Consider the following 25,520-nt stretch of genomic DNA (forward strand, 5'->3'; position numbering starts at 1 on the left):
GTTGGCTGAGACCTGCCCTCGGTCCGAGTCCTGGCCTGGGAGTGCTGTTAATTGCCCGCGTTAATTGCCTCGAGTCGGGGCGGGTCTTTCCGCCGCGGTGCCTGGTCTCCGAGGAGAAGGGGGCCGCGGGGCCTGGGTGCGAGGAGTGACCCCTGTGCCGGGTGGGGCTTCCCCTGGGCTCCGGCCCCTGCCTGCTCTGGGCCTTGGCCCGAGGTGCCCTAGCCTCACCTGGCCTGTCCTGCCTGGGGCCCGGGGGCGGGGGCGGAAGGCTTGACCCTGCGGATGCCGGGAGCCAGCTGTGGCCGGCTGGTCTCGGGGCCTGGCAGAAATGCGTCTCTTGCGGGGTGGGGGTGAGCGGTCCCGCTGTGGGGCGGCGTCCTGAGCTCTGCGCTCGCAGGCCGCCGTTTTGCAGCAGGGGCCTGCGGTGCCCGGGGCTGCTTCTGCCTGTGGCCCCGGAGAGCGTCTGCCCTTGTGTGTCAGCCGCTCCTAAACTCCTTTGTGCTGGGTTGGGTTAACTGCTGTGTTTAATGCTAGTTTACTAGCTGCAGCCCCCAAAACGCTAGGAATTACATTTTTATTCCAAGAGTATTTATTGAAGTCCAGGATTTTTAGGTACCCTTTGAGTGCGTACTTTAACACAGCATCAGCAATTATTTCAGGTGCAGGGCCACTCACCAAGTGGTGGCACCTGTTGCAGCCCTGCCCCTGGCTCGGTGCCCTGCCCCTTGGTCGCCGTCCTGTGGCTGCGAGTCCTATCCCATAACCCTGACCTTTGCCACTGGAAGTCCCTCTCTTTGCCCCCTGGAAACACTCCCTTCAGGAAGGGGTTTTGTCATCTCAGAAGCAGAAAAATACCGAGTTATATTCTAAAAAGAGAACATCTACAACAACGACTAATTTTATTAAAAAATTTAAAAAAGCAGTAATTTGATTTCAAGAGTCACTCTTGTGCTCCCTGGGCTTCTCGGAGCACAGCCAGGCTTCCAGAAACCGGTGCACCATTGGATCCAGCAGGTGCAGCCTGTGAGCTGGGGCTGCAGCCGTGCAGCTAGCACCCTGCCTGGGCAGCCTTGAGGGAAACGGCTGCTGCGGAGGGAAGCACCCGCCCCCTGCGACTCGGGGGCTGTGCAATGCATAGCAGCTCGTATTGGCAGGCTCTGCTGAGGGCTGTGGGGGGGGAAGCAGTGAGGGGCCTGATTTCTCTTCTTCCCCCTCCCCCAGCCTGCGTGCATCTGTGGGCAGGCTCCAGAGCACTGTGGTTGTTTCGTTAAGCATTGTGATTAGCTGCCGAGAGAACCCATCGGAGCGCTCTGGACAGACAATAAGCCTCTGGAAGGGGAAAACTTATAGAGGGGATGACTGGTTCCTATGGAGGGGGTGCGGGGTGGAATAGAGCTGCTTCTGTAACACTTTGGGTGGGAGTTTTTCTGCCTTCTGTGCTGTGAAGACTGGAAGTGGAGTTGCTTGTAGGTTTTTTTTGGTTGTGGGGGGGTTGGTTGGCCTTTCTGCTAAAGTTTCTAGGGTCTGAGAAGCAAGTGTAATGAAGAGACCTAGAGCTGATGACTCGTGGAGGGTAGAGGAGGGAGCAAGAGGCTGGGTGTGTGCTTCTGGATTCCCTGTGGTGAGGCCTCTGCCCCTGTGCCCTTAGCTGCCTTGGAGCGGGACATGGTCACAGCCTGGGGGAGGTGCAAGCTTCCTTGGATCCGTGTGGGGTTGTCTTTGATTTGTCAGTTTGTTGCAAGGCACAGGGATGGCTTCTGGGAGCTTGGAGACACTGGGTGGTGGGGCCTGGATGTGTGTGTATGCTGTTTGGGAGGGATTTCAGTCTGGTCTTGATTGACCCTGTGGGCTTCATGGCTTGTTTTCTCTTTCAGGATCCTGGGTGTTGTGGAGAGACTTTGGGTTGGAGATGGATGCAAAGAAGTGGAGGCATGCCATGGTGATGGAGGATAGAGCAGGAGGAGTAGCGTGATGGAAGGTGGACTTACCTCAAGCGGGGGTGGTGTTTTGAGTGGGGGTGTCTGGGTGGGCTGGGAAGTCCCTGCTCTGGGTTGGTGTCCTGAGCTGCACGCTCCCAGGGCAGGGCTACTCAAGCGGAGGGCCATGGCACCTAGGAGTGCCTCTGAGATGAGTGGTGTATGGCTGGGCTGGCTTGGCCCAGAGTTGCTCTGAGTCTGTGCAAAGATCTCCAGGTTGCGGTGGGACAGAGGATTGGGTCTCTGCCTGGCTGTACCTGTTGCCACATGCCTCCTTTCAGTGCTGGGAATTGCATTTATGTCTCATCTCTCTGGGTGTGTCACTGGTGTCTGTCTTTGTACTTCTGTTCTTAAAAATCACTGCAGCACTTGTTACTTTGTTCTTCCCAGGACTGAAAGGGGGGTTGTGTTTGCATTTAAATTGATCCCCTCACTTGGGAGGGGTGTAGCTGCAGCCCCCTGCGGTTTGTTAGTAGGGCCAGTCCAAGCTGCTGTTGTACCCCTGGTTGGGAGGGAGGGGGTGCTGTCCCGTTGGTGCTGTGAGACCTGCGCATAGCGCCGCAAGTGTTAATTGCTGTTGTTCATTTTTGGTGGTGTGGACATGTTTGGCAAGATGATCAAAGTCTGGTCCTGAGTGGAGAAGAGCTGAGGAAGAGGTGAAGAGCCCTGGAGCTGGTATGGCGTGGAAGGAGTTGGAGATGGCCCGAAGCCATGCTCATGTGATCACCTGGAGCGAGGTATTTGCTTCTTGCGGGTTGCAGCTCTGGATGGAGAGATCCTGCAGCTGGTAAGGGGTTGCTTGGAGCAGTGTGGGGCTAATTGCTAGACTCAGACATTCATGCTTTGCCCTTTGATGTTTTTCATGCTGAGGCTTTTCTTTTGCGTCCTCAGCAGGTGCCTGCATCGTATCTGGGAAAGGGATGGCAAGCGTGAGGACTGACGGCGCACAAGGACTGAAAGCGCAGCTTGATGCCAGGTGTGGTGAGTGCTGGGTCTCGGGGCTGAGGCCTTCCCCCTGCTGTCTGCCTACCCTGTGCGTGCCCATAGCAATGTGTTGAGGTGCTCCCTTGGACGGATGTGTGTGGTGGCAGTTCCCCCAGTGGTTCCCTTTGACTGTGTTTTGTTCTTCCACTTGGGGTGAATACCAGTTCTCTGTATTCCAGGGTCCTGATGTTCCTGGAAGGAAAGGGTGAGGGCACAGGGACGGGAGCAGAGCAGCGGTAACGGAACCAGAGGATCAGGATGCTAGAAGGTGTTTCGTGTTTGGGATGGTGGGTGTCTGGTGTGTGGGCCGGGCCCTGCTCCCGCCGCCACGTGCGGGTCGGGAGGGGCGATCTGCGGCCCGTCTTTCGCGCACGGGGGCTGTGGCCAGCAGCCCAGGCACGCGGGGTTGGAGAGAGCAGGCGGCGAGCTAGAGTTAGTCACAAACGCGTAGCGGTTGATTGAAAAGATTGTTTACTTACACCCAAAGATGGTAGTGGTGTAGGCTGGACAGGTTTCCAGGCTCAGCTCCCGCTTAGATCCTCGCTAGAAGAGCATGACAAATTCGATTGCTCCCACGGAGTTGTTTAGGCTCCACGGGTCCGGTTCGGTTTCTTGGTTCCCCGGAGTTGTTTAGGCTCCGCGGGTTCGAAGGGTTCCCCGGAGATGCTTAAGCTTCGTGGGTTCGAAGTTTACAGGAAAGGGATGTGTCTCTAGTGGGTTATGGAATAGAGAAAATCCCACACAATTTACTGATTCGTTTTGATGCACTGGCTGGGGGAGTAGTTAGCTGATTGCACGATTTCACAATGATTACACACTTAATTCATACAACACAATTTTATTTTAAAACTCTTTGCTACGCATATAACACTGCTTAGCCTTAAGAAACACCACAAACATTAAAAACACAATAATTACATATATCAGAAACAATGCTCCGAATGCACTTCCTTCCCAAACAATACTATAAGAATTAGTGTTACAAAAACAACTAAAAGTTAAATTTGAATCAATACTATTATTTTTCATATTGTACTTACAATCCTAGAATTCCGAGAAGCCAAATACCAAAATATGGTTTCATTCCTCAGTAGTACAATTTAATGGGTTGGCCTCAGTAGTACGGTTCAATGGGCTCGCCTCAGCAATACGATTCAATGAGCTGGGCTCAGTAGTGATAGGACTAAGTCCCCTTCCTTCAGTCCCTTTCGGGCGCTCTGCAGCTTCAGCGTGAACTAAGAGATTCGTGTTCACGGAGAGGTTGGTTCAGGTGATCAGTCTGATCCGGGCTACACTTGTGATTCTTCCTTCATTGTTCTGCAAGTGAAGTCACCTCCAAATTGGGACAGTAACTTACAGTTTTTATTGAGCGAGCTGCTGTCAATGGGCTCCTCCTACTCAAGCCTGTCACTACTCCCAAATTTGGGCTCGGATCTTACTCAACAGATTCTTTTGCCTTTGTTGAGCATTTTAAATTACCTTTGGGAAACTTCCATATCACTGCAAATGCCCTTTTCTTACCAATCTGGTCAAAAGGCCTTGGGGTTTGATCTCTTGGAACTCAGGATATTTGCTGTCTTTGTAAAAGACTTCTAAAGATAAAATTCAAATTAAGACTTTAAACAAAGTCAGGACCTCTTGCACGTAGTACAAAAACAATGACTTAGATAAGGAGATAAATCTTATCTTCTTCCTGAAACTGGCTAATGGGCAACCTTTACAAACATTCAAACTATTTCATTCAATATGACAGGATACGTCTGGGATTGCGATCGGCGACGGGGAGAGGCTAGAAGCGAAAGCTCCGTAGGTTCGGTTATTAAGCCTCTATTGCCTGCTTAGGGGAGGCGCGTCGGGTCCGCAGCTCTTGGAGATCTTCACACAGAGTCTCTCTCTCTTCCTCCGTCCTCCGACTTGGGCGGAAGCTACCCAAGCCTTTTGTACGGCTAGCAAGCCAATAGCTAGCTGCCACGTGTGCCTACATTGGAACTGGCCAATAATATGGCGCGAATCCAAATACAAATGGCGGGAACTCCTTTGCAACGTGCATCGCTAGTATGCAAAAGAAATGCACCCTGCAAAGAAGCTGTAATTTGGCGGGAAATCCCCCGTTACACCAGAGTTCTCTCCCGCAGCAGAGAACTCTATCATGCAAAGAAAGTTACAATCGGCGGGAAAATAATTTAGCGCTGCTGAAGCACGCGCAAACAAAAACCACAACTTTGGCTTGTGACATCTGGGTGTGATGGGAAGGCTCAGGCAGGGTGTTGTGGAGATCAAAGTTTCCCTCCTCTCTTGTGGTGGCATGCTCTGGGCAGGGGTCCCTCATCTGGCTCTACATGAGGCTTGAGTATCTGTGCCTGTCCCTGCTACTAGCCATTTTGGCTCTCTGAGCTGGGTTTGGTCCAACATTTGAGTGCTGGTGTCTGGCCCTGTCCAGGGTTCGCTGGAACAAGATGGTGCGTGTCTGCCTAGCTGCTTGTCTTGCCACAGGCTCTCCCACTGGTGCCGGGAACGGCTTGTCCTGTGTCTGTATGCGTTTCTGTTTGTCTTGTTGTCTTCCATGTCACTGCAGTCTTTCTCTGCTCTTCCCAGAACTTGCAGGAGACCTGTGTTTGCACATCTAAATTGCTTCCCTTGCTTGCAAGGGGAGAGCCCGGAGAGGGCTGTGCCTGCACCCTTGCCGCTACGGGCGGGGGGGAGGGGGGTAAAAAAAAAAAAAAAATGTTACCTGTGGGGTCTTGGCAGGGAGGGTCTGCTGCCCCCAGTGCCGTGAGGCCTCTGAGTTGTTAACAGTGGCAAGTGTCTTCCTGTGTTTTGTCTGTGTCCAGAGGAGCCACCTTGCCAAGGCTTCAGGTACTGAAGACGAGGTGAAGAGCCGCAGAGATGGTGGAGGAGGAAATGGGCAGCTGTCTCGTGACTTCCCAGTTTGTGTGGTGTGAGGCCTCTGCCCCTGTGACGTCACCTGTGTGGAGCCTGCGGTGGGTTTGAGCTTCCTTGGAGCGGTGCGATGTCTTTGTCTTCCTGTCTGACCACTTGTTGTGCACTTGTTCTTTCATGTTTCCAGGAGCTGTTGTGTGTGTATCTTTGCAGGTCATGCTGTGTGTACGGTGGTTACTGTGATACATCATGTTTTGAGTGCCTGTGACTATCCAGCTCCGGGAGGCCGCAGACAAGCCTTTGAGAGCTCGGGTAGCGAGTAGGGGGGCTGGATGTGTGTGCTGGAGGATGGGAGAGGAGCTTTCCCCGTCTCTGACTTTGTGCCCTTGCAGCCCCTCTTTGGGCTGACAATGTTTCTGCTCTTCTTCCAGAAGCCTGTATGCATCTTGTGGGGGAAGAGGGACGCAGGGAGTTCTGTGCCATGCTGGTGGAAGAGGAAGGAAAACAATGCTTAAAGGTGGGTGTGGTTAGAGTGTGTGTGGGGGAGTGGTGAGCATTGTTTGCCCTGGGGTTTTTGGGGTGGGGGGGGGGGAACCCCTAATGTCTGATAGATAGTGTCTTGAGCTTCTTGTTTCCAGCAGGGTTTTGGCCTCCTGGGTTGCCCCAGAGCTGGGTGGTGTAAGCCTGGGTTGGGTTTAGGCTGCCTGTGAGTCCTTGTTCTTTTGTAAAGGCTGAAAATAGTCTTTAAGTATACAGGTGGTTTCAGGGTTTGCCCCTGGCATGTGGGTGCAGATCTTGGCCTTGTGTGCTGAGGCAGAGGAGCGGGTGCTTGTGTCCCTGCCTGTGCTGCCACTGGCCTCCTTTCAGTTGTGGGAACTGCACTTTGTTCTGTCTCTCTGGGTTTGTCACTGGTGTTTCTTTCTAGTTTGATTTTTAAAATCACTGCAGCACTTTTTATTCTTCCTTTGCTTTTCCCAGATCTGGAAAGAGGGCCATGTTGGCACCTAAATTGATGCCCTGCTTTGGGGAGGGGCTTGACTGCACCCTGCCTGCCTTGTTTGGGGGGGTTGGCAGTGTGCTGCTTCTGGAGCCCTGGCCGGGGGGGGGAGGGGTCTTCACTTCACTACAATGAGAGATGAGTGCTCTTCCATGTAGTAATTGCTTGTTGTTTTGGGGTGATGCTGATGTTTGGACTGTGAACAGAGGCGAGCCGAGGTAGAGGTAAAGCGACCTAGAGCCACAACGTTTTGGGAGGTGGAAGACACAGGGGACTGCGCTCCAATGGTGACTTCTGGGTCACTTGGAAGGAAGGCCTCTGTCCTTTTGCTGGAGTTGTGTGCATGAGCAGAGCGTGCAGTGAGTAAGATGTTACTTGGAGTGGTGTGGGATTGTGTTCCGGTGGGGCAGTTGTTTGTCCTTTGCCCTTTGCCCTTCTGTTTGGTAGTGAAGTTGCCTGTGTGCCCTCAGGAGGTGCCTGTGTACCCTGTGCAGAGAGGAAGGCAATCGGGGACAAGGCTGGGCTGGAGAAGGAGCAGAATTATGCCAGTTTGGGTGAGTGTTGTCTCTAAGGGCTGAGGCTTCTGTCATGGCTGGGGTGGGTCTTGGCCAGGCACCATTTGGGGAACTTTGAACTGGGTGGGTGGGGTGGGAATTGTACTTGGTGGTCCCTTCTTCTGTTCACTTGTGCCTTTTGGGGTGAATGGCCTGTTTTGTCTCTTGTAGGATCCTGCCCTGCGTGGAGGGAAATGAATGCCGGTTCAGGGAGTGGAGCCAAGCAGTGCCCATGGAGGCGGAAGCAGGAGGAATTGAATGCCGTGAGGTGTGTTGGCGCTGCATGGGCAGATCCAGTAGTTGGTAAGAGCTTGCTTGGAGTAATCTGGGGTTGTGTGAGTCTGGTAGTTGTTTCTGCTTTGCACTTTGTAGTTCTTTGTGTTGGGGTTTTTCCTTTGTGCCTGCAGCAGGTGCGTGCCTCTGGAGTTAAGGGGGGATGGCAGGCAGGGACACGTGACGGCTGGTGTTGCAGCGCGATGCCGGCTGTGGCGGGTGCTGGCTTTCAGGGCTGAGGCCCTCCCCCTGCTGTCTGCCTACCCTGTGCAGTGTGTCGAGGTGCTCCCTTGGCTGCATGTGTGGGGTGGGAATTTTCCCAGCGGTTCCCTTGTCCCGTGTTTTGTTCTTTTGCTTGTGGTGAATGCTTCTTCTCTGTTCTCTTGAGGGTCCTGGCGTGTGTGGAAGGAAAGGGTGAGGACACTGGAGCAGAGCAGTGGTAATGGAGCCAGAGGATCAGGATGCTAGAAGGTGTTTTGTGTTTGGGAAGGGGGGGGGGAGGGGTTGTCTGGGTGTGGTGGGAAGGCTGAGGCAGGGAGTTGTGGGGTTTGAGGTTCCCTTCCTCCTTCGTGGTGGCATGCTGTGGTCAGGGGTCCCTCATCTGGCTCTACATGAGGCTTGAGCATCCCTGCCAGCCCCTGCCACTAGTTGTTTTGGGTCCTTCAGCTGGGTTAGCTCCAATATATGGGTGCTGGTGTCTGGCCCTGTTCAGGTTGTGCTGGGCCGCAAGTGTTTTGTCTGAGTTACTGCCTAGCTGTTTGTATTGCCACAGGCTCTGCCACCAGTGCTGGGAACAGCTTGTCCTGTGTCTGTGTGCCTTTCTGTTTGTCTTATTGTCTTCAAAGTTGCTGCAGCCTTTGTCTGCTCTTCCCAGAGTTGGCAGCAGACCTGTGTTTGCACATCTAAATTGCTTCCTTCGCTTGGTAGGGGAAAGGCCTGAGAGCGCTCTGTCTGCACCCTCACAGCTATGGGGGGTGGTGGTTTAAAAAAAATAAAAATAAAAAGGTGCCCGTGGGGTCTTGGCAGGGAGGGGCCACTGTCCCCAGTGCGGTGAGGCCTCTTTGTTGTTGATAGTGGCAATTGTCTTTTCTTTGTCTCTGTATGTGTGTGGAGGAGCCATCTTCTGAAGGCTTGAGGGCTGTGAAGCAGACACTGTGAAGATGAAGTGAAGAGTCCCAGAGATGGTGCATGAGGAAATGGGCAGCCTTGTCATGACTTCCTGACTTGCGTGATGTGAGGCCTCTTCTCCTGTGGCATGACCTGGCTGGACTCCTGGGGTGGGTCTGAGCTGTCTTGCAACAGTGTGATGTGTTTGTCTTCCTGCCTGACCACTTCTTCCACACTTGTTCTTTCATGTTTCTAGGAGGTTTTGTGTGTGTAGCTTCGCAGGCGGTGCATCTCTGCTCCCACTTCCTGCTGTGAGGACACCTGGATAAGGAGCAGCATGATTGTGGCTGGGTGTGGTGAGTCCTGCCTATAGGAGATGAGGGCTCTCCTGTGGTGGCTGTCCCCTGTGTAGGTTAGCTGAGTCCTTGATTGCCTGTGAATATGCACCTCAGGCTGGCCACAGGCATGCCTTTGTGAGCAGAGTTAGTGGATAGCAGGGCTGGATGTCTGCTGGGGGTTTGGAGAGGGGAACGTCCCTTATCTCCGAGTCGGTGCCCTTGCAGTCCCTCGGTGCGCTGATGAGGTTTTGTTCGTTTTTTCCAGCGGCCTCAATGTTGTGGGGGAGAGGAATAGAAGTGAGTTTTCTACGGTGGTGGTAGAAGATGGAGGAACTGGATCCCGAAAGGTGGGCTGGGTTAAAGTGGGAGGCTGGGTTGCGTTTTCCCTGGTCATATTTGGGTGGGGGAGGAAACCCCTAGTGTGTGATGGGGTCTGGAGCTCTGTGCTGTCTGGGGAGTGATGCTGAAGCAGGGAACTGTGGCCCTTAGGGATGCTGCAGAGCAGGGGGTCTAAGCCTGATTTTGGTTTAGCTTGGGGTTGAGTCCTGACTGCTTGTAAAGGCTGGAAATTGTCCTTGAGTATATTAGGGGTTTCAGTGTTTGCCCCTGGCTTCTGGGTGCAGATGACGGCATTGGATGTGCCGGGGCAGAGGAGCGGGTGCGTGCGTGGCTGCCTCTGCCTGGCTGTTGCTGCTGCCACTGGTCTCCCTTCAGTTCTGGGAAGTGCACTCTGTCCTATGTCTCTGGGTGTGTCACTGGTGTTTCTTTCTACTTTGATATCTAAAATCACAGCAGCACTTCTTTCTTTGCTCTTCCCAGAGCTGGAAGGATAGGTGTGTTTGCATGTAAATTGATGCCCTCCTTTGGGTGGGCTTTGACTGCACCCTGTGTGCCTCATGTGCGGGTGGGGGTGTTATGCTTTTGGTGTCCTAGATTGCGGGGGGCATTGTGTCTGTGCTGTCAGTACTATGAGATGTGAATACTGTTGTGTGTAGTAATTGCTTGTTGTTTTGGGTGTGATGTCAATGTGTGGAGTGTGAGCAGAGAAGAGCTGAGGGGAAGAGGTGAAGAGACCTAGAGCCAGTGCTACGTAGAAGCAGGTGGTCATGCAGCCATGCTCACTTCTGGGTCACCTAGAGGGAGGCCTCTGCCCGTTTGGTGGAGCTGTGTGCATGGGCAGAGCCTGCAGTGGGTAAGATGTTACTTGGAGTGGTGTGGTGTGGTGTGGTCTTCCCACTGGGCAGTTGCTTGTGTTTTGCCCTTTTGTTTTGCAGTGATGTTTCTTGTGTGCCCTCAGGAGGTCCCTGCGTCCCCTGTGTGGAGAGGACGGCAAGGAGGGATGAGAGTGCACTGGAGGAGGAGTGTGATGCCAGGTCCCATGAGTGCAGTCTCTTGGGGTGAGGCCCTTCTCACAGATGGATGGGTGCACCCTGGCCAGGCACGTCTTGGAGAGCTGTGAGCTGGGGCCTGGGTATGTGTGGTGTGAATTGTACCTGTGGGTTTCTTCTTTTGTTCACTTGTCCCCTCTGGGGTGACCTGCGTGTTCTGTCCCTTGCAGGGTCCTGACCTGTGCAGAGGGAAATGACTGCCGGTTGAAGGAGTGAAGCTGAGCAGCGCCCACGGAGGATGAAGCAGGAGGAACTCGATGCTGCACGGTGTGTCGGTGCTGGATGGGCAGGTCTGGCATTTGGTACGAAATGGCTCGGAGCAGTCTAGGGTTTTCGGAGCCTGGCAGTTAGTTTTTGTTTTGCTCTTTGTTGCTAGTTGTGCTGAGGTTTTTCCTTGGCAGCCTCAGCTGGTGCCAGTCTCCCGTATGGGGTGGGGATGGCAAGCAAGGATGCATGAGGGCTGGAGGAGAAGTGTGATGCCAAGTGTGGCAAGTGCTGGCGGTCAGGGGTGAGGCCTTTCCCCTTGTGTCTGTACCCTGTGTGTGCCCTTAGTAGTGGGGAGAGGTGCTCCCTTGGCTGGACGTGTAGGGTGGGAATGCCTCCACAAAGATCAGGACCCTGGACCGGAGTTCAGCCCAAGGAGCAGAAGTAAACGCAGGAGAAGGAAGCCACTGAGGAGAAAGGAGAGGGCGAAGGACTGGAGCAGAGCAGTGGTAAGGGAGCAAGACAAGCAGGATGCTGAAAGGTGCTGTGGGATGGTGGGGGTGTCTGTGTGTGGTGGGAAGGCCCTGGTGTGGGACGTTGTCATGAGTTCAATTAGTGCAAGCAGTTACGGTCAACCGGGGTGTTGCGGAACCTGAAGTTTCCCTCGTTTCTTGCGGTGGCTTGCTGTGGCTAGGGGTCCCTCATCTGGCTCTGCGTGAGGCTTGAGCATCCCCGCCTGCCCCTGCCGCTAGTTTTTTTGGCTCCCTGGGCTGGGTTTGGTCCAACATCTGGGTGCCGGTATCTGGCTTTCCCAGGTTTTGTTGGGGCAGGAGTTTGGTGTGCGTCTCTGTCTAGCCATTTGTCTTCTCACAGGCTCTCCCACCAGTGCCGGGAATGGCTTGTCCTGTGTCCGTGTGCTTTTCTGTTTGTCTCGTTGCGTTCAAAGTCGCTGCAGCATTTCTCTCCTCTTCCCAGAACTGGCAGGAGACCTGCGTTTGCACATCTAAATTGCTTCCTTTGCTTGCCGAGGGAAAGTCCCAAGTTGACTCTGGCTGCACACTTACAGCTATGGGGGGCGGCGGTAAAATAAATTTGCTTGGGAGTGTTGGCAGGGAGGGTCCACTGTCCCCAGCGCTGTGAGGCCTCTGAGTTGTTGATAGTGGCCATTGCCTCTTTGTGCATGTGCGTGTGGAGGAGCCATCTTGCCAGGGCTTCAGGCTTGTGAAGCGGACACTTGGCAGAATAGGTGAAGAGACCCACAGGTGGCAGCGGAGGAAATGGGCAGCCCTTTCACGCCTTCCCATTTTGTCTCGTGTGAGGCCTCTGCCTCTGTGACATCACCTGTTTGGAGCCCGCGGCGGGTTGGAGCTTCCTCGGACCACCGCGACGTATTTGTCTTCTTGTCGGACCGCTTCTTCGCACTTGCTCTTTCATGTTTCCAGGTGGTTTTGTGCGTGTACCTTTTGCAGGTGGCGTGCCCCCTCCCCTTTCCAGCTGTGAGGTTGAGTGGAGCATGAGCCGCACGGTCGTGGCTGTGGCGAGTAGTGCCTGTAGGAGATGAGGGGTCTCCTGTGGTGGTTGTGCCGTATGTGTGGTGGTTGCTGTGATTGGTGACTCCTTGATTGCTGTGAATATGTGGCTCCGGGTGACCACAGGCAAGCCTTTGAGAGCTCAGTTGGTGGGTAGTGGGGCTGAATGTGTGTGGTGGGGGTTTGGAGAGGAGCTTTCTTCCTCTGAGTTTGTGCCCTTGTGTCCCCTCTTAGAGCTGATGAGGTTTTTGTTGTTTTTTTAGCTGCGTTGATCTCGGGGGAGGAGGATACAAGGGCATGTTGTGGCCTGATGATGGAAGGTGGAGGAACAGGATGGTGAAAGGTGGGCTGGGTTAGAGTTGCAGGGGTGGGATTTGCCCTGGTGATTTTCAGGTGGGGGAGGTAATACCTAGTGTGGGATAGTGTCTGGAGCTCCATGCTTCCTGGTCAGTGATGGTGAAGGAAGGGATTGTGGGCACCAAGCGTGCTCTAGAGCTGGGTGGTATAACCCTAGATTAGATTTTACCCTGGTTGTGAGTTGTTGTTTGTGTGAAGTCTCAAAATTGCCTTTGGCTATATAGCGTTTATCCCTGGCATCTGGGTACTGATCTTGCCCTTGGATGTGCGGGGGTAGAGGAGCGCATGTGTGCGTCTCTGCCTCTGCCTGCCTGTTGCCGCTGCCACTGGCCTCCCTTCCGCTCTGGGAACTGCACTTTGTTCTGTCTCTCTGGGTTTGTCACTGGTGTTCCTTTCTTGTTTGTTCATCCTCACAGCCGGAAGGGGGGGGGGCGTTGTTGTTTGTTTGTTTTTAAATCACTCCAGCACTTTTTTTGTTCTTCCTTTGCTCTTCCCAGGCATGGAAAGAAGGCCATGTTAGCACCTAAATTGGTTCCCCCTTTGGGGAGGGGCTTGACTGTACCCTGCTTACTTTGTTTTGGGGGTGGTTTGGAGGGGAAGGTGTCTCCCTTCAGTACTATGAGATGTGAATACTGTCCCATGTAGTAATTGCTTGTTGTTTTGGGGTAACACCAATGTTTGGACCGTGAGCAAAAGAGAGCTTGAGGTAGAGGTGAAGCGATGTAGAGCCGCAACCATTTAGGCAGTGGAGGAAGCGGGCGACTGTGCACCTACGGTGACTTCTGTGTCAGCGGGAAGGAGGCCTCTGCCCTTTCGCTGGACTTGGGGTCAGAGCCTGTAGTGAGCAAGATGTTACATTGAGCAGCGTGGGATTGTGTTCCAGTAGGGCAGTCGCTTGTGCTTTGCACTTCTGTATGGTAGCAAAGTTTCCTGTGTGGCCTCAGGAGGTGCCTGTGTACCCCTGTGTGGAGAGGAAGGCAAGCAGGGACGAGACTGGGCTGGAGAAGGAGCAGCGTTATGCCAGGTTGGGCGAGTGCTGCATCTGGGGGTGAGCCTTTTGTCGTGGCTGGATGGGTGCACCCTGGCCAGGCATGCCTTGGTGAGCTTTGAGCTCAGGGCTGGGTGCGTGGGGTGGGAATTGTACCCGTTGGTCCATCTGTCTGTTCACTTGTGCCCCTAGGGGTGACTGCCTGTTCTGTCCCCTTGTAGGATCTTGTCTAGTGTGGAGGGAAGTGAATGCTGGTTCAGGGAGTGGAGCTGAGCAGTGGGGGAGGAATTAGATGCTGTGAGGTGTGTTGGGATTAGATGGGTTGATCCAGTAGTTGGTAAGGAGCTTGCTTGGAGTAGTCTGGGGTTCTTGAAGTCTGGCACTTTTTTCTGCTTTGCCCTTTATAGGTCTTTGTGGTGAGGTTTTTCCTTTGTGCCCACAGCAGGTGCGTGCCTCTGGGATGGGGAGAGTTAGGGTTAGGATGCACGATGGCTTGTGTTGCAGTGTGATGCCAGCTGTGGTGGCTGCTGGCTCTCAGGGCTGAGGCCTTCCCCCTGCTGTCTGCCTACCCTGTGCAGTGTGTTGAGGTGTTCCCTTGGCTGCATGTGTGGGGTGTGATTTCCCCCGGAGGTTCCTGTCTCCCGTGTTTTGTTCTCCCACTTGGGGTGAACACCTGTTCTCTATACTCTCTAGGTTTCTCGTGTATGTGGAGGGAATGGTGAGGGCAAAGGGTAAGGGCGCCTGAGGATCAGGATACTAAAAGATGTTTTGCGTTTGGGATGGGGGGGCTGTCTGGGTGTGGTGGGAAGGTACAGGCAGGGTGTTGTCGGGTTTGAGGTTCCCTTCACCTCTAGTAGTGGCATGCTCTGGCCAGGAGTCCCTCATCTGGCTGTACATGAGGCTTGAGTATCCCCGCCTGCTTCCGGCACTAGGTGTTGTGGGGCCCTGAGCTGGGTTTGGTCCAACATTTGGGTGCTGGTGTCTGACCCTCTCTAGATTTTGCGGGGGCAGAAGTTTGGTGTGCGTCTCTGCCTAGCTGGTTGTCTTGCCACAGGCTGTCCCAGCAGTGCCAGGCATGGCTTGTCCTGTGTCCGTGTGCCTTTCTGTTTGTCGTGTTGTCTTCCAAGTCAGTGCAGTCTTTCTCTGCTCTTCCCAGAACTGGCAGGAGACCTGTGTTTGGACGTCTCGAGTGCTTCCCTTGCTTAATATGGGAAAGCCCTGAGAGGGCTCTGCCTGCACCCTCACAGCTATGGGATGAGGTGGTTTAAAAAAACAAAAAAATAACAAAAGTTGCCCATGGAGTCCTGGCAGGAGGGGCTGCTACCTCCAGTGCCGTGAGGCCTCTGAGTTGTTAACAGTGGCAAGTGTGTCTCTTTTGTCTGTCTGTGGAGGAGTCCTCTTGCCAAGGCTTCAGGACTGTGAAGCAGAGACTGGAAGAAGAGGTGAAGAGCCCCAGAGATGGCGGAGGAGAAAACGCACAGCTGTCTCCTGACTTTCCAATTTGTGTGGTGTCAGGCCCCTGGCCCTGCGGCATCACGCGGTTGGAACCTGCGGTGCGTCTGAGCTTCCTCGGAGCGGTGTGATGTCTTCGTTTCCCTGTCTGACCGTTTCTTTCACAGTTGTTTGCAGGATGTACTGTGTGTATGGTGGTTGCTGTGGTGCATTGCTTTTTGATGCCCTGTGACTATCTGGCTCTGGGCGGCCACAGGCAAGCCTTTAAGAGCTCAGCTAGCGAGTAGTGGGTCTGGATGTGTCTGCCGGGTGTTTGCAGAGGAGCTTTCCCTGTCTCTAACTTTGTGCCGTTTCTTCTGCTCTCTGGGCTGGCTAGGTTTCTGTTCTTTTTCCAGCATAGTCTATCTTGATGGGGTGAAGGATACAGGGAGTACTGTGCCACAGTGTTGGAAGATGAAGGAACAGAATACTTAAAAGTGGGCTTGGTTAGGGAGGGGTGGTGGGGTGGTGGTGAGTGGTTTCTTCCCTGTGGTTTTTTGGGTGAGGGAGCAAACGCCTAGTGTCTGATAGTGTCTGGCGCTTCTTGTTTCCAGCAGGGTTCTGGCCTCCTGGGGTGCCCCAGAGCTGGGTGGTGTAAGCCTGGGTTGGGTTTAGCCTGTGTGTGTGTCCTGGCTCTCTTTGTACAGGCTGACAATAACCTTTGAGTATATAGGTGGTTTCAGTGTTTGCCCCTGGCATCTGGATGCAGATCTTGTCCCTGGGTGTGGTGGGGCAGAGGAGCGGGTGCCTGTCTCTCTGCCTCTGCCTGCCTGTTGCTGCTGCTGCTGCTGGCCTCCCTTCCGTTCTGGGAAGGGCACTTTGTTCTGTCTGTCTGGGTTTGTCACTGGTGTTTCTGTCTACTTGGATTTTGAACATCAGTGCAGCACTTGTTGTTCTTGCTTTCCTATTCCCAGAGCTGGAAGGAGGGCTGTGTTGGCAATTAAATTGGTCCCCTCCTTTGGGAGGGGTCTGAATGCACCCTATGTTGCTTGTTTGGGGCAGTTGCTTGTGCTTTGTCCTTTTGTTTGGTAGTGAACTTTCCCCATGTGCTGTCAGGAGGTTCCTGCATCCTGTGAGAGGAGACGAAGCAAAGCAGGGACAAGTGAGGGCTGCAGAAGGAGCGGCATAATGCCAGGCACGGTGAGGGCTGTCCCGAGGCTAAAGCCTTTTCTGCGGCTGAATGGGAGGCGTTGTAGCCGGGCGCCCCTCGGAGACCTTTGAGCCGGGGAGCGGGTGTGCGGTGTGGGAGTTTGTACTGTGGGTTCCTTCTCCTTGGTTGTGGTCCTGGAGTGACTACCTGTTCTCTTCCTTCTAGGGTCCTGGCCCGTGTGCAGGGAAATGTATGCTGGTTCAGGGGGTGGAGTGGACTAGTGCCCATGGAGGATGAAGCAGTAGGAGTTGGCTGTTGCATGGTGTGTTGGCATTGAATGGGCACATCCTGCAGTTGGTAAATGATTGCTTGAAGCAGTGTGGGGTTGCCCAGGTCTGGCAGGTTTTTGTGCTTTGCCCTTTGTTGTTTTCTGTGCTCGTTGCGCCGAGGTTTTCCTTTGCGTCCTCGGCAGGCGCTTGCCTCCCGTGGGGAAGGGATGGCAAGCGAGGCTGCGCAAGGGGTGACGGAGCACTGCGATGCCACGTGTGGCGCGTGCCGGTTCTCTGGGCTGAGGCCTTCGCCCTGGTGTCTGCGTGCCCTCTGTGTGCCCTTTGCAGTGTGATGAGGTGCTCTGTTGGCTTGCTGTGTGTTGTGGGACTTGCTCAGTGGTTTGCTCATCCTGTGTTTAGTTCTGCTTGTTGGGCTGATCACTTGTTGTCTGTTCTCTGTACGGTCCTGGTATGTGTGGAGGAAAAGGAAGAGGGCTAAGGAGCGGAGCAGAACAGTGGTAATGGAGGAAGAGAAGCAGGATGCTGGGAGGTGGGGTGGGTTGGGGCGGGCGGTGTCCGGGTGTGGTGGGAAGGCCCTGGTCTGGCATGGTGTCTGTTAGGTGATCCCAGTCAGAGATGCTGGAGCAGGGTGTTGCGGCATTTGAGCTTCCTCTCATCTCTTGCGGTGGCCTGCTGTGTCCAGGGGCCCCTCGTGCGGCTCTTCACGAGGCTTGAGAATGCGTGCCTGTTCCTGCCAGCCGTTTTTTTGGCTCCTTGAGCTGTGTTTGCTACAACACTTGGGTGCCGGTGTCTGGCCCTCTCCAGGTTTTGGCGGGGCAGAAGTTTGGTGCGTCTTTGCCTACCTGGCTGTCTTGGCACAGGCTCTCCCACCGGTGCTGGGACTGGCTTGTCCTCTGTCCATGTGCCTTTGTTTGTCTTGTTGTCTTGAAAGTTGTTGCAGCCTTTTTCTGTTGTTCCCAGATCTGGCAGGAGACCTGTGTTTGCACACCTAAATTGCTTCCCTTGCTATCGAAGGGAAAGTCCTGAGGGGTCTGGCTGTCCTGTGACAGCTGTCGGCCGGGGGTTGGGGCGTAGGGGATAAGTCGCGTGCGGCGTCTCGGCAGGGAGCGGCCGTTGTCCCCAGTGCCGTGAAGCCTCGGAGTTGTCGATAGTGCCAATTGCCTTTTCCTTACGTGTGTGGAGGAGCCATCTTGTGAAGGTTGCAGGCCTATGAAGCAGCCACTGGGAAGATTTCATAGACATTCGGGCTGGAAGGGACCTCGGAAGATCATCGAGTCCAGCCCCCCGCCCAAAGGGCAGGAAGTCAGCTGGGGTCATAGGATCCCAGCAAGATGAGCATCCAGTTTGCTCTTAAAGGTGTTCAGTGTAGGCACTTGAACCGCCTCCGGCGGCAGGCTATTCCAGACCTTGGGGGCTCGGACAGTAGAGAAATTCTTCCTTATGTCCAGCCCGAAACGGTCTTGTCGTAGTTTATGACCGTTCGACCTAGTCGTCATCCCTTGGGGCGCGCTCTGGTGAACAAAGGTTCCCCCAGATACTGGTGGTCACCCCTGATAAACTTATAGGTGGCCACCAGATCACCCCTGAGCCTGCGCTTTTCCAGGCTAAAGAGCCCCAGGGCTCTCAGCCTGTCGTCGTAGGGTCTGCTTCCCTGAGCTCTGATCATGCGCGTGGCTCTTCTCTGGACTCTCTCAAGCTTCTCCACATCCTTTTTGAATTGTGGAGCCCAAAACTGGACGCAGTGCTCCAGCTGCGGCCTCGCCAGGGCCAAGTATAAGGGGAGAATCATGTCCCAGGATTTGCTTGAGAAGCATCTGTGGATGCAAGCCAGCGTTTTGGTTGCTTTAATAGCCGCAGCATCGCACTGCAGGCTCATGTTCATCTTGTGGTCAATGATGACCCCCAAGTCTCTTTCTTCCATAGTGCTAGCCAATGTAGCACTGTTGAGCCTATAAGGATGCTGCAGGTTTTTCTTCTCAAGGTGGAGAACCTTGCATTTATCGGCGTTGAACACCATCAGATTATCGTCCGCCCACTTGCTGAGCCTGTCCAGGTCAGCCTGGATCGCCCGCCTGTCTTCTGGCGTGGATGCTTTGCCCCAAAGTTTGGTGTCGTCGGCGAACTTGGCCGGCCCGCTTCTGACTCCAGTGTCCGCATCGTTAATGAAGATGTTGAACAGTATGGATCCAAGGACAGAGCCTTGGGGGACCCCGCTGGTCACAGGACACCACGATGAGTGACTTCCATCAATTACTACCCTCTGGGTCCGACCACGGAGCCAATTTTCCATCGAGTGGATCCTGGAGGACCCAAGGTGACAATTGGCCAGAGGCGATCGTGGGAAACCAGATCAAAGGCTTTTTTGAAGTCAAGATATGACATCAACCTCTTCTCCCTTGTCCAGGTGATAGGTCACCCGGTCGTAGAAGGAAATGAGATTGGTCAAGCGAGACCTACCCGTAACAAACCCGTGCTGGCTATCCCTTAAGACGTTGGCGTTGGCCAGTCCGTTAAGGATGGCCTCTTTAATTAACTTTTCTAAGATCTTCCCCGGGATAGAAGTCAGGCTGATGGGCCTATAGTTAGCCGGATCCACTTTCCTCCCTTTCTTGAAGATAGGCACCACATTGGCCTTCTTCCAGTCTTCGGGCACGACACCAGAGCGCCAAGAGTTGTCAAAGATCCACGCTAGAGGCTGGGCTATGATGCTCGCCAGCTCCTCGAGTACCCTGGGGTGAAGATTGTCAGGGCCGGCTGAGTCGAAGGTATCCAGCTTTTCAAGATGTTCCTTCATGAAGTCAGCATCAATGGAGGGCAGGGGATCACGCTCACCCGGTGAAGAGACCCACAGTGGGCAGCCCTGTTATGATTTCCCGATTTGGCACGGTGCGAGGCCTCTACCTCTACTGTGTCACCTGGCTGGAGTGTGTGGTGGGTCTGAGCTCCCTTGGAGCAGCGCGATGTATTTGTCTTCCTGCTTTGTCACTTTTTCCACGCTTGTTCTTTCAGGTTTCCAGGAGGTTTTGTGCGTGTACCTGTGCAGGTGGTGTGTCCCCACTCTGTCTTCTGGCTGTGAGGATGCCTGGATAAGGAGCAGCGTGGTTGTGGCTGTGGTGAGCAGTGCCTGTTGGAGATGAGGGCTCTCCTGTGGTGGCTGTGCCCTGTGTAAGCTAGGTGGGTTTTTGATTGCCTGTGAATATCCAGTTCAGGCTGGCCAGAAGCAAGCGTTTGAGAGCTCAGGTAGTGGGTTGTGGTGCTGGAGGTTTGGAGAGGAGCTTACCTTGGCCCTGACTAGGTTGCCTTGTGTCCCCTGTTTGGGGTGATGAGGGTTTTGTTTGATTTCTAGTGGCTTTGATCTTGTGGGGGAGAAGGATGTGAGGGCATGTTGTGCTGTAGTGATGGAAGATGGGGGAACAGGGTGCTGAAAATTGGTTTGGTTTAGAGTAGCAGGGTGGAGTGGCTGGTTTGCTCTGGTGATGTTTGGCTCGGGGGTGGGGGGGTGCCAGTCTCTGCCTGTGTGTTGCTGCTGCCACCGGCCTCCCTTCAGTTCTGGGAGCTGTACTCTGTGTTGTCTCTCTGGGTGTGTCACTGGTGTTTCTTTCTGCTTTGATATTGAAAATCACAGCAGCACTTTTTGTTCTTTCTTTGCTCTTCCCAGAGCTGGAAGGATGGGAGTGTTTGCATGTAAATTGGTCCCCTCCTTTGGGAGGGGTTTGCTTGTACGCTCTGTGCCTTGTATGTGGGGGTGGTGGCTGTGTGCTGCTTTTGGAGACCGGGGCGGGTGCATCTCTCTCCTTAGTACTGAGATGTGAATACTGTTTCGTGTAGTACTTGCTTGTTGTTTGGGGGGTGATGCAAATATCTGGACCCTGAGCGGGGAAGAGATCAGGTAGAGGTGAAGTGACCTAGTGCCACCACCATGCAGAAGGAGGAGGAAGAAGTTGGTGGCTGTGTCCCTGTTGTCATTTCTGGTTCTCCTTGAGCGAGGCCTTTGCCTGTCAGGTGGAGCTGTGTGCGTGGACAGAGCCTGCAGCAGGTAAGACGTTACTCGTAGCGGCGTGGGATTGTCTTCCGGTCAGGCAGTCGTTTGCGGTCTGCCCTTCTGTTTGGTAGTGAAGTTTCCTGTGTGCCCTCAGGCGGTGCCTGTGTCCCCTGTGTGGGGAGGATGGTGAGCAGGATGAGGGAGGGGTGGAGAAGGAACAGCGTGATGCCCGGTGTGGCTGTTGGGGCTGAGCCCTTTCCTAGGGCTGGATGGGGCGCACCCTGGCCAGGCCTGCCTTGGAGAGCTTTGAGGTGAGGGCTGGGTGTGTGGAGTGGGAGTTCTCCCAATGGGTCCTGTCTTGTGTTTGGTTGTGTCTCCTGGGGTTACGGTCTGTTCTGTGCCTTGTAGGGTTGTGGCTTGTGTGGATGCAAGCGAATGCTGGTTCAGGGAGTGGAGCCAAGCTATGCCCGTGGAGGTTGAAGCAGGCAGAGGTGTGTTGGCAGTTTGTGTGGGAGGCCTTTGCTTGTGAGTTGTGTGTGAGGCCCCTGTGTGGGATGGTGTCTGAAGCTTCGTGCTTGCCGGTCAGTTTGTCTAGTATGCGGGGCAGGCACCTTGGGGGTCTGAGCTGTGATTTTGGTGCTGGTGGGTCCAGCCGGGGTGTTGTGTCTTGCTGTGCTTGAGGAAAGCCTCTGTCTTTGTGTAGGGAGTTTTTGGACTTGTAGCGGATTAACTTTTGACACGTGGGTGTCGATTTTTGCCCCTACATAGATTTTGCTAAGGTAGAGGATTGGGTCCGTCTCTGCCTGGATGTTGCTATTGCCACAGGCTCCCCTTCGGTGCTGGGAACAATGTTTGCTGCTTGCGTGTCTGCATGCGTGTGTCTGTCCTGTTACGTTTGTTACTGAAATCACCGGGGTGTTTTGTTTAGTCCTTCCCAGAAGTGAAGGCGGGAGGGCTGCGTTGGCAGGTGCAAACAGAATCCCCTGCTAGGAAGGGGGAATCCCGGAGAAGGGTCTGTCTGCGCCCTGTCTGCGCTGCGGGGCAAAGCAGGCTGGTGTCGGAGCCCTGGGCGGGAGGGCCGCGGGTGCTAGTAGTGAGGTGCGTGCGTTGCGTCGATGGCAGTAACGGCTTCTCTGTTGCGGGCGGAGGGTTTGTTTGGTGTTTGTCCTGAGGTTTCTGAGGATGATGATGTGCACCAGACTGTGGGAAGAGGGTGAAGCGTCCCAGAGGTGCTGGAGGAGGTGCGGTCAGTCCCTGGTTGCCTGGTTTGAGGCCTCTGGCTTTGTGGTGTCTCTTGGCTGGATCCCTATGCATCTGTGGTCCCTGTGGTAGGTGGGCGAGTGCTTACTTGGAGCAGCGTGGGACTTCTCTCCAATCTGCCAGTTGCCTCCATGTTTTTGTTCTTGTGTTTTGGTGAAGATTTTCTGTATCTTGCAGGTTTCTTTTTTTCTCCAGCCCAGTCCTGGGTGTTGGGCATTGACTAGGTAGGGTAGACGGCTGGAGATCGATCTGGATGTTTCTGACTGGTGAGTACTGGGTGTCAGAGAAAAGGTCCTTCTTGTGGTGGTGTCTCCAGCATATGCTGTGGCTGCTGTGCTGTGGTCCCAGCAGAGGCAAGCCTTGGAGAGCTCAGAGGTGTGGACCAGGGGATGGGATTGCATTGTGTAGCTTTGTGCCTTTGCTTCTGTTGTTGGACTCCCTGGCTGTTGAATGTATTTCTGTTTGCAGGGTCCTGGTCCTTGGAGAGAAGTTTGAGCAGAGAAGGGTGGAAGATGGAGGCAGAGAGGATGGTGCAAGGTGTGTTTGTTCTGGAAGGGGGGTGGGGTGGGGTGACAAGTCCCTGGTGTACTGAGCTTCACGCTCCTGGGCCAGCGATGCTCCGGCAGGAGGTTGTGGCACCATGGGTGGCCCCTCTCTGTACCGGTGCAAGGCTGTGCTGGTGTACCTGGGAGTCCCGCAATTGCCTCGGTGTAAAGAATGGGAATCGTTCCCCTCCATTGTGGGCGATTTCTGGTCCTTTGAGCAGGGTTTGCTTCTGGCATGGGTGCAGATCTTGACTCTGTCTAGGCTCTAGCAGGGCAGAGGATTGGGTGTTTGCCTTGCTGATGCCATTACCACAGCTTCCTGCTTTAGTTCTGGGAATTGTCTGGGGGTATCACGGATGGCTTGGAGTCAACATCACTGCACTATTTCTGTCTCTGTCTCTTTTGTCCTTTTCTTTGCTCTTCCCAGAAGTGAAGGGGGAGGCCTGTGTGCGCACATGTAAATGGCCTCCCTTAGTTGGGAGGGGAGAGCTGTGAGACAGGTCTTGCTGCATCCTGTCAGCTTTGTGGGAGCTAAGTAGGGTGGTTTTGGGTGGAAGGGGCCCCTGCCGCCAGTGCTGTGAGGCCTGTGAGTTGTGCTGTTTTGTGGTAATTGCTGCTTTATCTGCAGCAGGGGGTCTTTTTACCAAGACTTTTGGGGCCGGGAGGAGAAGTGGAGATTGGGCAGAAGAAGAGAAGACATCTTGAAGTCATGAACCATGGAGCTGCCTGTCATTGGTGCGTGGAGCATGTGATGGGTGAGAGCTTGCTTTGGGGGAAGCTGTTGCTGCCTGGTTTTGCCTTGGCACATTTTGGTGAGGTTTTACTTGTGCATGTTCACAGGTGCTTGTGCTGTAGCTCTGTCGTGAGGAGCAGGGCAGGGGCAGTGACATGCTGAGGGCTGGAGAAGGAGCACCACAAAGATGGCTGTGGTGAGCAGTAGATGTTGGTGATGAGGATGTGTTCTCTGTGGTGGCCGTGTCCTGCAAACGGTCTGGTTGCTGTGAAGTAGATGTTTCCTCGGGTTGGATGTTGAACACCCTGCCCAGGCAGGCCGGAGGGAAGCCTTTGTGAGGTCTGAGTCTGTGGGTGAGGTGGGTTGGCTGCATCTGCCTGGGGCTTGGGGAGGACCTTCCGCCTACGTTTTGCTTTGCACCTATTTGTCGTCCGTGTTTTGGGCTGACAAGGCACGTGTGGTTTTTCCCCTGTCCCAGAGGCCTTGGTCAGGCGTGAAGTATGTGAGCCAGGAGAGTCGTACAGCACACACGCAGGATGGAGGTAGAAAAGGGATGGGGGAGTGGTTTGTGGGGAGGGGGTGGGGTGGTGGCTGTATGTTGTTTGGGGGCGGTGTGGGTGGGGTAGGACGGCCCTGGTTTGCGATAGCCTCCTGAGCTTTTTGCTTCCAGGGCAACGAGTCGAGCGGGGGGCTTTTTTGGCCAGGGCTGCTGTGAAATCTGGTGTAGGGCTGGGCCAGCCGGTCCGAGTCTGTCGGAGTCCACGTATAGGAGAAACGACGGATGTCTAAGGAGCTTGTGGGGCGTTTGATCCGGGCTCATCCCTGGCACTTGGGTTGCAGGCCTGGCCCCTCTCTGGGGTGTGTTGAGGGTGAGCTCTGGGTTTGCGTTCATGCCCCTGACTTGCTGTTGCTACAGGCCTCCCTTCAGTCTTGGGAACAGCGCTATGTCCTGTGTGCCTGGGGGTGTCACTGGTGTCTCTCTCTTTCTACCTCTTTGCAAAATGTCTGCAGCACTTGTTCTTTTTCTGCTCTTGTCAGGACTGGAGGGAAGGCTGTGGTGGGTTTTTTCCTGCCACCTAAAATGGTTTCCACCTCGGGGAGGGGTCTGACTGCACCCTGTGTGCCCTGTTTAGGCTGGGTGGGGGTATCGCCTTTGAATTCTCGGGGGTTGCTTTTGCCCTCAGGGCTGTGAGTCCCGTGTGCCGCGTGACTTTTCCTAATTTATTTTTGTTTTGGTGACATGTACGGGAGTCATCTGGCTGAGGCTCGAGGCTCCTAAGTGGGCATCGGGAAGAAGAGGTGGAGATATAGCGCCTGTGACCTGAGGAAGCTGGTGAAAGAAACGGATGTCGGCGCATTCGCTTTGCTGTTGCCCGGTGTGAGACTTCTGCCCGTGTGGTGGCCCTGGGCTGGAAGCCTTGCTGCGTGAAGCCTGCGATAGGTGAGATCTGAATCGGAGCGGTGTGAGACATTTGGTCCGTGGAAGTTGGGAGGTGGATTTGAGCGGGCTTGGGGGGAGCATCTCTTGGCCTCCCTCGGTGGTGCTGGTGACGGTCCTGTAGAGGGAAGGGTTGTGGGCTCCTGCCGTTGGTCACAGGGTGTATTTAGGGTTGTCAGACTGTGCTTGCCTGTGGCACTTGGGTGTTGGTCTTGCACTTCTAGGTTGTTTTGGGCCAGACGATTGGGTTTGTGTTGGCGTGCCTGTTGCTGTTGCGAGAGGGCCTTCGCAGTGCTGGGAATGGTTTGTCTGGTTTCTGCCTGTCTCATCTTTGTTCACTGTGCCTGAATTCACTGTTGCCTGTCTTTGCTCTTTGCCGGACTGAAAGGAGGGGACTTTTCTGTAGTGCTGAAGTTCTGCCCTCTTAATTGGGGGGGAAGTTCAGAGGGGTCTTAATGCTTCGTGTCTCCTTGGTGGGCATGTGGGGTGCTGTGTGCGCCCTACGTAGGGGGTGGGGGGGTGCTGTAGTCTCAGTGCTCTGCAAGTGTTAATAGATGTATTATTGTTTTGGGGATGGGAGGGTGCAGCTGTGTGTTGCTTTGCTGGCTCCTGTGGTGTGGGGTGAGGTGTTGGGTTCACGGTGAAGAGCCCCAGACCTGGTGCCATGGCCATGTTGGAGGAATCGGGAGGTTACTTGGAGTCGCCTTGCATGGAGTCCTGTGGCTGTGCCAGTCAGAGCTGGGAGACTTGTGGTGTGAGCTGTGTGGGGCATTGTTCCTGTTTTGCGGGGAGCTTTTTCCATGGGCATTTTTGTTGGTGTGGGGGGGCGGGGTTTTCTTCTGTTTTGATGTGTCTAGCTTTGCATTTGTATTTGAGGGGTTTTCTTTTTTTTCCCCTCTGTGTCTGTAGATGTTGGATTGCTGCTCCCTGTGTGTTGAGGAGGATGGGCTGCAATGACTGGAGGCCTGGAAAAGGAGCCGTGTGGCCAGGTACGGCGTGCATTTGACTCTCGGGGCTGGAGCCTCTCGGTAGCGGCTGCGTGGCGGAGCCTGCAGTTGCCTTGTCGAGGCGGCTTCCTGGCTGCAAGTGGAACAAATTGCCAGAGCCCAGCGGCTG

General features: G+C 54.5%; 1 long non-coding RNA gene across 28 annotated transcripts in view; it reads left to right on the top strand.

Annotated features, from left to right (window-relative positions):
• Nucleotides 1-340: 340 nt before the first annotated feature.
• LOC132251463 (uncharacterized) overlaps nucleotides 341-25,520 on the top strand; it is a 31,669-nt gene continuing 6,489 nt past the window's right edge. The window contains exons 1-23 of one of the 28 annotated variants that reach the window (XR_009463580.1): nucleotides 341-1,466; nucleotides 1,875-2,763; nucleotides 2,868-2,957; nucleotides 3,140-3,247; nucleotides 5,792-5,941; nucleotides 6,272-6,357; nucleotides 7,044-7,196; nucleotides 7,308-7,391; nucleotides 7,563-7,694; nucleotides 8,053-8,135; nucleotides 8,778-8,941; nucleotides 9,028-9,127; nucleotides 9,375-10,301; nucleotides 10,407-10,580; nucleotides 10,668-10,799; nucleotides 11,050-11,210; nucleotides 21,601-21,954; nucleotides 22,157-22,225; nucleotides 22,862-22,968; nucleotides 23,074-23,162; nucleotides 23,445-23,508; nucleotides 23,671-24,407; nucleotides 25,314-25,393. This is a non-coding gene — a long non-coding RNA (uncharacterized LOC132251463). Of the gene's footprint in view, nucleotides 2,764-2,867; nucleotides 2,958-3,139; nucleotides 3,248-5,791; nucleotides 5,966-6,053; nucleotides 6,153-6,271; nucleotides 6,358-7,043; nucleotides 7,197-7,307; nucleotides 7,392-7,562; nucleotides 7,695-8,052; nucleotides 8,136-8,777; nucleotides 8,942-9,027; nucleotides 9,128-9,374; nucleotides 10,302-10,406; nucleotides 10,581-10,667; nucleotides 10,800-11,049; nucleotides 11,211-21,600; nucleotides 22,064-22,156; nucleotides 22,226-22,861; nucleotides 22,989-23,073; nucleotides 23,163-23,444; nucleotides 23,509-23,670; nucleotides 24,408-24,628; nucleotides 24,708-25,313; nucleotides 25,394-25,520 lie in introns of all 28 variants that reach the window. The other 27 variants (XR_009463582.1, XR_009463583.1, XR_009463572.1 and 24 more) reach the window with 27 other exon arrangements.

Source organism: Alligator mississippiensis, chromosome 7 (assembly GCF_030867095.1).
Source record: "Alligator mississippiensis isolate rAllMis1 chromosome 7, rAllMis1, whole genome shotgun sequence".
NCBI classification, from domain to species: domain Eukaryota; kingdom Metazoa; phylum Chordata; order Crocodylia; family Alligatoridae; genus Alligator; species Alligator mississippiensis.